This window comes from Ursus maritimus, unplaced genomic scaffold, assembly GCF_017311325.1.
Source record: "Ursus maritimus isolate PB19 unplaced genomic scaffold, ASM1731132v1 scaffold_30, whole genome shotgun sequence".
Taxonomy (NCBI): domain Eukaryota; kingdom Metazoa; phylum Chordata; class Mammalia; order Carnivora; family Ursidae; genus Ursus; species Ursus maritimus.
In genome coordinates, this window is record NW_024425564.1 from 5,466,404 (window position 1) to 5,477,532 (window position 11,129).

The following is an 11,129-nucleotide window of genomic DNA, read 5'->3' on the forward strand; positions in this document are numbered from 1 at the left end:
TTCTCACTGGAGTCTGACTGTGCTGTTGGGTGGCAGGAGAGAGGAGTGGTGGAAGAAGTAGAACATGACATCATCTCACCCTCTTGTCCCTGGAGAGCAGAACTCCTGGCAGCTGCTGCTCAGGAAGCCCTCTTAGAAAAGTGAGCAATCTCCTGTGACCTGGGCCCTGGTCAGTTCCCTGCCCTAACCTGTCTGTGCCCAGGTTGCTGGCATGACCAGAGCCACAGATCTCCTGTATTTTCTCTCTGGCTAGTGGCCGGGATTTGAAACTCCAAATTTTAAAGGGCTTGGTAATATGTGTGCTCACTTCTGTCTCCCAGTGGGGAGGCTCATGGCGTGCCCAGCACTGACCCATCCCCAAAAAGCCATTGCACAGTTTACACTCAGAGGCTAGAGTTTATTGTAATGCCCAGCAAAAAGCTGGAGCCAGGCTATCAGCCATCTGCACTTGTCTCAGTCCCCTACTCCCCTGTGTCCCAGAAAAGCCATTGCAGAGGCTTGAATCTATTGTGGCAGACAGCAAAAAGCAGCAGCCAGGTTATCCATGAGCTGCTCCAGTCTCTGCACTCTTCTCAGTGTGTCCCAGAAAAGTACCTGTGTGTTGCTTGCACTGAGGTTAAAGCCTATTGTGGCTCACACAGAAAAGTTAAGAGGTTTTCTGCCCTCTGTGTATCTCTCAGTCCCCACTGCTGAGCTCCACTCAATGGCTCCCCAACTGTCCCTTTTTCTCTGGAGGGGACAAATATGCTCCTCCAAATGCCCTTCAGGAAGGGGAGCAAGCTCTCCCTGAGCAACTCAGGTATCTTCTTGCTGAGGCTTATTGTGCAGTCACAAACCACTGCAATCTTTCCAATTTCCTCCCTCTTCCTGACTTTGCTCCACAAACTGGGTCTCCTCCCCTTCTAGGCTGTGTGGCTTCCCAATCCCCCAACTTTGGGCTCCGAACCTCTCTTCTGTTAAATCCTCTCACTCTAATTGTGCAGTTTGTTTCCTTACGCCTCTGATCCTCTTCCTAGTTGTTCAAAGTAGTTAAAGATTGATCTAGTTGTATTCAAAGGACAAGGCAAGTTCAGAGACCCTCTACTACTCTGCCATCTTGGAACCTTCCCCCCATGAATATGGAACTTAAAGTGAGAAGCAGGTCAGTGGTCCCTAACCTAATGAAAAATATTAATAACAAGAAATGGATAAACAGGGCTAATTTCTTCTTACCATAGAAGACACACATCCTCAACAGAAGAAGAGCGAGTCATTTACAGGCTGTACTAACACTTAGTTGACTTGATGGGACCCTTCCCAATGAGATCTCAGTGATGTCCTCCCTTAGGAAGTTTGGATGGAGCCAGTTTTGACACTCTGGTGCTATCTTAGTTAGTGGACAGGGTTTCAACTTCTGATTTATTTATTTATTTATTTATTTATTTATTTATTTATTTATGAACCAGAATGTTTGCCATTGAGTAGTCACAGAGAGAACAACTGGAGAGAACAACTTCTCATGGGTCTGTCCATTAACATTGTATGTAGGAAGATTTTTGGTTTTCCTTCTCTTTGATCTAGACCTTATGTTAATTGTGTTGTGGCAAAGAATTTACCTCTTTATTCAATATAAATACTGGCAAGATTATTTTTCAAAATTCCACTTTGGTTTTTCACTAGCAACTGCCCAGTGATTCCAGGTGTGTGCCTGGAATGTTGTTTGTTTTTTTTGAAAATAAATAAAATCTTTTAGCAATTATTTTTCTTATAATCCATCCTTATAGACAAACAATTTCTACTCTGAAAAACTAAACTTACTAGTAATTATTCTTCCCAAAGGGGAGAATGAGCTACTTCCTTTGTTTGGACATCTCTTTCAGTGTGGTGTGCTTGTCAAACAAACCAACTATTTCAATAGTGTAGAGCGATTTTGAGAACTTTGGAGCATATGACCCTGACTAATTATCACTAGCATCTGTATTTTGGTCATATGTTCATTCCATAGGCTATGTAAGCAAGATAAAGAAGCAAAACATGGTGCTATTACACATCTATTTAGAAAGCTAAATATCATCTGAGTGAAAAAGATACCCTGTCAGTCTCTATAGTTCAAAATTTAGGACCTGATCTTAAAGAAAAAGCTTTCAAAGAAGTTGGCTGTTAGCATAAGAACAAAGGGAACATAAAATAAAAAAGTTCTCTAAACCATTGATTACACAAACTTTGTAACAATTACAGCATAAGGTAATATAAGGACTATTAGAAATTGTAGCTTCTCCAGAAGTGAGGAATCCTTACTGATTTTACAAATTCTATCCTATGGAAAACACAAAAACACAAAATAATCAGTCCTAGATGCAATTGGTTCTGCCATCTAGGCAAAAAACATAGTCGATTTATTTTCCTTGCAGAACAACAGGTAAACACTAAAGTCTTTTAACTGTCAATATTGCCTTCAGTGCTGCTGCCAGTACTAATTGCAATAATGCTCATCTTGACCTTGGTCTTTTCAGTTTTCATCTTGTAACTGATTTTTAGTTTCATAGAATTGTGGTAAGAAAAGTTGCTTATGGGGCGCCTTGGTGGCTCAGTTGGTTAAGCATCTGCCTTCGGCTCAGGTCATGATCGCAGGGTCCTGGGATCGAGCCCCACATCAGACTCCCTGCTCGGCAGGGAGTCTGCTTGTCCTTCTTTCTCTCCCGCTGCCCCTCCACCTGCTCATGTTCTCTCTCTCTCAAATAAATAAATAAAATCCTAAAAAAAGAAAAGTTGCTTGATATGATTTTAATTTATTGAATTTATTAAGACTTATTTTGTGGCCTAATATATGATCTGTCCTGGATAATGTTCCATGTGACCTTGAGAAGAATGTGTATTCTGTTGCTTTTGGATGGAAAGTTCTGAATATAGCTAAGTCCATCTGTCTAATGTATTGATTGTTTAAAGCCATAGTTTATTGATTTTCTGTCTGAATAATCCATCTACTGATGAAAGTAGTATATTAAAGTTTCTTATTATTCTTGTATTGCTATTTATCTATTTAGGTCTGTTAATATCTGCTTTATGCATTTAGGTGCTCCTATGTTGGGTACATAAATATTTACAAATGTTGTAATCCTCTTGTTGGATTGACCTGTTTACTATTTTTTTTAAAGATTTTATTTATTTATGTGACAGAGAGACAGCCAGTGAGAGAGGGAACACAGCAGGGGAGTGGGAGAGGAAGAAGCAGGCTCCCAGTGGAGGAGCCTGACGTGGGGCTCGATCCCATAACGCTGGGATCATGCCCTGAGCCGAAGGCAGACGCTTAACGACTGCACCACCCAGGTGCCCCTGACCTGTTTACTATTATGTAATGTTCTCCTTTGTCTTTTATCATAGCCTTGTCATACTGAGTGAAAAAGATATTAAAAGTCTATTTTGTCTGATATAAGTATTGCTACCCCAGTTTTCTTTTAGTTTCCATTTGCATGGACTATCTTTTTTCCATCCCTTCACTTTCAGTCTGTGTATGTACTTACATGTGGAGTGAGTCTCTTGTAGGCAGCATATCTTATCTTTTCATCCATTTGGCCACTTTATGTCTTTCAATTGGAGAATTTAATCCATATACAGCCAAAGTAATCATTGATAAGTATGTACTTATTCTAATTTTGTTAATAGTTTTCTGACTGTTTTGTAGTTCTGTTCCTCTCTTCTCTTGCTCTTTTCCTTGGTATTTAATAATTTTCTGTGGTGGTATGCTTTGATTCCCTTTTCCTTTGTATATACTATAGATGTTTGTTTTGTGGTTACCATGAGACCTATCTATAATAATTGAAATTTATAACAGGCTATTTTAAGTTAATGACAACTTAAGTTTGAGTGCATTCTAAAACTACACTTTTACTCCTTCCCCGCATTCTATGTTTGATACCATGTTTTATACCTCTTTATCTTGTGTATCCCTTGCTAATTATTGTAATTATAGTTATATTTACTATTTTTGTCTTTTAACCTTCCCACTAGCTTTGTAAGTGATTATTTACATCAGATTATTCTAAATTTTACTATATGTTTACCTTTACCAGTGAGATTAATATTTTGTATGTTGTTCTGTTACTAAAAAGTACCCCTTTTTTATTATTATGATATGTTGGTGACCATACAGTACATCATTAGCTTTTGATGTAGTGTTCCATGATTCATTGTTTGCATATAACACCCAGTGCTCCATACAATACCTGCCCTCCTTAATACCCTTCACCAGGCTAGCTCATCCCCCCACCCCCTCCCCTCTAAAATCCTCAGTTCGTTTCCCAGAGTCCATAGTCTCTCGTAGTTCATTCCCCCTTCTGTTTACCGCCCTTTCATTTTTCCCTTCCTTCTCCTAATGTCCTTCATGCTATTCCTTATGTTCCACAAATAAATGAAACCATATGATAATTGTCTTTCTCTGTTTGACTTAGTTCACTTAGCATAATCTCCTCCAGTTCCATCCATGTTGCTGCAAATGTCGGGTAATCATCCTTTCTGATGGCTGAGTAATATTCTATTGTATATATGGACCACATCTTCTCTATCCATTCGTCTGTTGAAGGGCATCCTGGCTCCTTCCACAGTTTGGCTCTTGTGGACATTGCTGCTATTAACATTGGAGTGCATATGGCCCTTCGTTTCACTACATCTGTATCTTTGGGGTAAACACCCAGTAGTGCAATTGCTGGGTCATAGGGTAGCTCTATTTTCAACCTTTTGAGGAACCTCCACACTGTTTTCCAAAGTGGCTGTACCAACTTGCATTCCCACCAACAGTGTAAGAGGGTTCCCCTTTCTCCACATCGTCACCAATATTTGTTGTTTCTTGCCTTGTCTATTTTTGCCATTCTAACTGGTATAAGGTGGTATCCCAATGTGGTTTTGTTTTGAATTTCCCTGATGGCTAATGATTTTGAACACTTTTTCATGTGTCTGTTAGTCATTCATATGTCTTTGTTGGAAAAGTGTTCATATCTTCTGCCCATATTTTGACTTCATTATTTGTTTTTGGGTGTTGAGTTTGAGAAATTCTTTATAGATCTTGGATACCAGCGCTTTATCTGTAATGTCATCTGCAAATATCTTCTCCCATTCCGTGGGTTGCCTCTTTGTTTTGTTGACTGGTTCCTTCACTGTGAAGAAGCTTTTTAACTTGATGAAGTCTCAAAAATTCATTTTTGATTTTGTTTCCCTTGCCTTTGGAGATGTGTCTTGAAGGAAGTTGCTATGGTGGTTGTTGAAGAGGTTATTACCTATGTTCTCCTCTATGATTTTGATGGATTCCTGTCTTACATTGAGGTCTTTTATCCATTTAGAGTTTATCTTTGTGTGTGGTGTAAGAGAATGGTTGAGTTTCATTATTCTGTATTTAGCTGTTCAATTTTCCCAGCACCATTTATTGAAGAGACTGTCTTTTTTACATTGGATATTTGTTCCTGCTTTGTTGAAGGTTAGTTGGCCATAGAGTTGAGGGTCCATATCTGGGCTCTCTATTCTGTTCCATTGATCTATGTGTCTGTTTTTATGCCAGTACCATGCTGTCTTGGTGATCACAGCTTTGTAATATAGCTTGAAAGCAGGCAACGTGATGCCCCCAGCTTTGTTTTTCTTTTTCAACATTTCCTTGGCGATTCAGGGTCTTTTCTGGTTCCATATGAATTTCAGGATTGTTTGTTCCAGCACTTTGAAAAATGGCATTGGTATTTTGATCGGGATGGCGTTGAAAGTATAGATTGCTCTGGGTAGCATAGACATTTTAACTATGTTCATTCTTCTGATCCATGAGCATGAAATGTTTTTCCATCTTTTTGTGTCTTCTTCAATGTCTTTCATCGGTGTTCTGCAGTTTCTAGAGTATAGATCCTTTACCTCTTCGTTAGGTTTATTCCAAGATAGTTTATGGTGTTTGGTGTTATTGTAAATGGAATCGATTCCCTAATTTCTCTTTCTTCAGTCTCATTGTTCATGTATGGAAATGCAGCTGATTTCTGTGCATTGATTTTGTTTTGTGCCACATTACTGAATTTGTTGTATGAGTTCTAGTAATTTGGAGGTGGAGTCTCTTGGGTTTTCCATATAAAGTATCATGTCATCTGTGAAGAGAGAGAGTTTGACTTCTTTGCCAATTTGAATACCTTTTATTTCTTTTTGTTGTCTGATTGCTGTTGCTAGGACTTCTAGTACTATGTTGAACAATAATGGTGAGAGTGGGCATCCTTGTCATGTTCCTCATTTTAGGGGAAAGGCTCTCAGTTTTTTCCCTATTGAGAATGATATTCGTTGTGGGCTTTTCATAGATGGTTTTTATGAAATTGAGGAATGTACCCTCTACCCTCTACTCTGAAGGGTTTTAATCAGGAAAGGATGCTGTATTTTGTCAAATGCTTTTTCTTCATCAGTTGAGAGGACCATATGATTCTTGTCTCTTCTCTTATTAATGTGCTCTATCACACTGATCGATTTGCAAATGTTGAACCATGCTTGCATCCCAGGGATGAATACCACTTGGTTGTGATGGATAATCCTTTTAATGTACTGTTGGATCCCATTAGCTAGGATCTTATTGAGAATTTTGGCATCCATATTCATCAGGGATATTGGTCTGTATGTAATTCTCCTTTTAGATGGTGTCTTTGCCTGGTTTTGGGATCAAGGTAATGCTGGCCTCATAGAATGAGTTTGGAAGTTTTCCTTCTGTTTCTATTTTTTAAAACAGTTTCAGGAGAACAGGTATTATTTCTTCTTTGAATGTTTGGTAGAATTCCCCAGGGAATCCATCAGGCCCTGGACTCTTGTTTTTTGGGAGGTTTTTGATCACTGCTTCAATCTTTTTAGTAACACAGATCTCAATATTCTGCTTTCAAAATTGATAGAACAAGTAGTCAGAAAATTAGCAAGGATTATAGACAATTTGAACAATGCTATCAATTAACTTGATCTAATGGACATCTGTAGAAAACTCCACTCAGTAATAGCAGAACACGTCTTTTTCTCAGGTGCACATGGAATATTCTCCACAATGGATCATATGCTAAGCCATAAAAAAGTCTTCATAATTTTAAAAGGGTCGAAATTATCCAAAGTATGTGGAATTAAATTAAAAATCAATAATAGAAAGAAATTAGAAACTTTCTTAATATTTGGGAATTAGACAACATCATTTAAAATAACCCATGGGTCAAAGAAAAAGATCACAAGGGAAATTAAAGCCAATGAAAGCAAAAATACAACATACCAAACTTATGGGATGCAGCTAAAGCAGTGCTTAGGGTGATATTTATAGCTGTAAACACCTCTATTAGAAAAGAACAAACCTCACATTAATGAGATAGGCTTCCACCTTAGGAAACTAGGAAAACAAGAGAGCAAATTAAATCCAAAACAACCAGAAGATGAACTACAGACTGATCTCTCTTATGAGCATAGACATTTGCATGCATATATTCAGCAAGAGGGTTTATATCCAGAATATTTAAGGAATTTCTAGAAATCAATCTCAACAAGGTAGAAACACAACAGGAGAATGGGTAAATAACTTTAACAGTTACTTATAAAACAGAATATCCAAATAGCCAATAAACAGATAAATAGAGACTCAACCACATTAATCATTGGTTAGCAATGTTTAAATTCACAATGTGACATCTCTGTATGCTTACCAGAATTGTTATAAGGAAAAGAAAAGAGACAACATGCTTTGGCACATATGTGAAGCAATTAGAATTGTTATATACTACTGGTGGGAGTGTAAATTGGTATAAACACTTAAAAAATTCTTTTTTTAAAAATTTACTAAAACTGAACACATGCATACCCTAAAACCTAGTGATGCCACTACTAGGTACACACCTAAAAAAATTGTGTTTGTGTGCTCACTAATAAACATATAAAATAATGATAATAATGGAACTAGTCATGATAAATACAAACAAGACTATCAAAAATTAAGAGTAAAATATACAAATTTAGGAATATGAACACAGTATCTATTTATAAGAATGAATGAACTAACAACATGAATGAATCTCACATATTTTTTAGGAAAGAAGTCAGACATGAATGACTTATAGTATTTGATTTCATTTATATAAAGTTTCAAAACAGATAAAAATAACCCATACTGCTAAAAATCAGGATAGTGCTATCCTTGAGGAGGAAGTCCCTGGAAGGCAGCATGAGGGACTTCTGAGTTTGAGGTAAACCTCCCATTTCTTGATGTGAATATTGGTCCAACCAATGTGTTCATTTTATTAAAAATCATCCAACTGTACTCATGATTTATGCTCTAAAGCAGACAAGAAAATCATGTGTAACCCACAGTTACACTGTAAGCAGAACACGGAAAATACTATGAGCTTTGACTTAATATATAAATGGGGACATAAATACCCAAATCCTTCAAAGCCACATTTAGGGACTATGTCAGAATAGTTAGTACGACTGGAAAAGAAAAGAGTGGAGTGGGCAGAGAGAAAATCATTCTTGCAAATAATATTTTTTTCTGAGCAGAGAAATTTTGAAAACAAATTTGGGACATAGTATATGGCTACAGTATATATACTGTGTAATCTACAAAAAGGAACTTGAATATAGAGAGAGTCAAAGGAGGACAGGTTTGAGAAGGTGTTATATGGAATAAAGTGGTGCCTTAAATCTTGGAGGTTCCCAAGAATCACGGTCGTAAAGGTAAAAAAGAAGCAAGTAGGGGAAATTGAGTTACTTTCAGAAACAAAAGAGAATCACAAAATCAGAAGATCTGTCAACCTCTTTCCCAAAGATTCCTATTATTAGTAAAAATGTACTTCACCGTGCTAATGGCACAGGGTGATCTTGAATTAAGAAACCTAGAAAGCCATAAAAATTCTTATCCCACCTACACACAAGTGTTTTTGCTGGTCCAGGAAAATAGACATTACAAAATGAACACATAATTGCAGATTGCTCCAGTAAAGCTCCTGTCAGATAATGCATATCTTCTCCGAAACAAGAAGAACATCCTCCCCACCAGCAAAGCAGAAGAGAACTGTAGCACTATGCCCCAAACTGAACTAGGCATTCATGAGGTGAAAAAAAGTTCGAATTAGAAACTAAAGACCCAGGAATCAAATGGAACGAAGACAAGAAGTCATGAAATGAGAGTTAACTGACCTCAGAAGAGGAAATAATTATTTAAAAAGACAAAATCATATTAGAAATAAAGACTAAATTACAAATGGATAATACATTCAAATTCAAACACGACAAGGGGCATTGCAAAATGGCAATGTCCAGAGAATGACAGTGAAATAAGATAGGTAAACAGGTATCCTGGATGATTTCGATTTTCTACTGCTGCATAACAGATTACCACAAACAGCAGGTTACGACGACACAGATTTTTTCCCTATAGTTTCTGTAGGTCAGAAGTCCAGTCACAGCTTACCTGGCCCCTCTGCTCAGGGTCTCACAGACTGTGTTATTAACTGGAGGCTTGACGGGGGAAAGATCAACTTTCAAGCTTATTCAGGCTGTCGGCAGGATTAACCTACTGCTGGCTGCTGGTTAGGGGCCACTCTCAGCTCCTAGAGGTCACCTGCAGTTCATTACCATGTTGCCCTCTTGCAGGCCCTCTGACGACATGGAGTTTACCTCAAAGCCAGCAAAGAACAGTCTCTTTCTCCAGGATGCTAAAATGAAGCCTAATACGACAAAACACAATCACAGATTGACCTCGCATCAACTTTGCCTGATAACATCCAAATTCAGGGAATGGCACCCTATCACATTCACCATATAATATAACCTTGTTAAAGACATGACATCCGTCACATTGCCATGTTATACTGATTAGAAGCAAGTCACAATTCCCTTTAACTTTCCAGGGAGGAGATTATACAAGGGCATGACTCATTGGGGATCACCTTTGAGTGTGACCCTAATGCTCCAAGTTGCTCCCACATGCAGAATAACAAATCTCATTCCATTACAGCACCAGCCCCAGGCCCTAAATCTCATCATCTAAGTGAGGTCCAGGTGAGAATGAGGCTCCTGGTTGTAATCCATTAGGTACAACTCCTGGGGTACAACTCCTCTTTGTGGACAAGTGAAACTAGAGACAAGTTATCTGCCTCCAATATACCCAACTTAAAGTTGTGGGGCAGGCGTAGGATGACTGTTGTAAGTGTTCTTATTCAAAAAGGAGGGAAGTGGAAGGTGAAAAGGAGTCACTAATCCATGGCAGTTCTGAATTCCACTTGGGAAAACTCCAGCCAGACTTCCTTGATTACATTTCAAGGACTGGGAATAATCCATGTTCTCACTTTCACAGATGCGGACTGGGGAAGGCCAGCTTTCCTTCCCAGAAAGTGGCAGTCCTCCAGCTGTTAACTCCCTGACTGGTCCTCGGTGGCTCTTTGTTTTCTCTCCGGATTCTTGGTTCTGTCCTCTGACTCATCCTTGTTCCATGGCAGGTGGTACCTGTTTGTGGGTGAATAGCTTCATCAGACTGCTTCCTGCCAATGGCATTAGGGGAGCCTCTTAGCCTCTTTTCATTTTGTACTTTCTGCCTTTATGCCATGTAGCAGTACTTTTTCAAAATTTATCTTCAGTGAACTTTATGGGCATTCACTCCATAGACACAAGCCACATCTACTGATCTTTCCAAGTCAATCACTTCTCTGTGTTGGCCCTGGCTGAGCTGTTTGAGAGCTAACACCTGAGTGGAGAGGTGAGGCCCATCTTGAATCTATCGAGAAGGCCCTTTGTGGGACTGATTTCTCTAGCCATTTGATCTTTCCAAGGTGTGTCTGCCACGGTGATACAACAATTGATACAGAGGACAGGCAAAGAAGGGGAAATATGAGTATTGGAATCCAAAGGAGAGAGGAAAGAATAAGATAATGTAAAAATGGTTTCGTTTTAAACTGCTTTCATTCTTGGGACGCCTGGGTGGCTCTGTTGGTTAAGCATCTGCCTTCAGCTCAGGTCATGATCCCGGGGTCCTGGCCCAAGCCTTGCATCAGGCTCCTTACTTAGGGGGAGCCTGCTTTTCCCTCCGCCTGCCGCCCCCCCCCCCCGGCTTGCCTGCTGCCCCTACCCCCCACGCTTGTTCCAGCATTTGCTCTTTCTCTGACAAATAAAATCTTCAAAAAAAC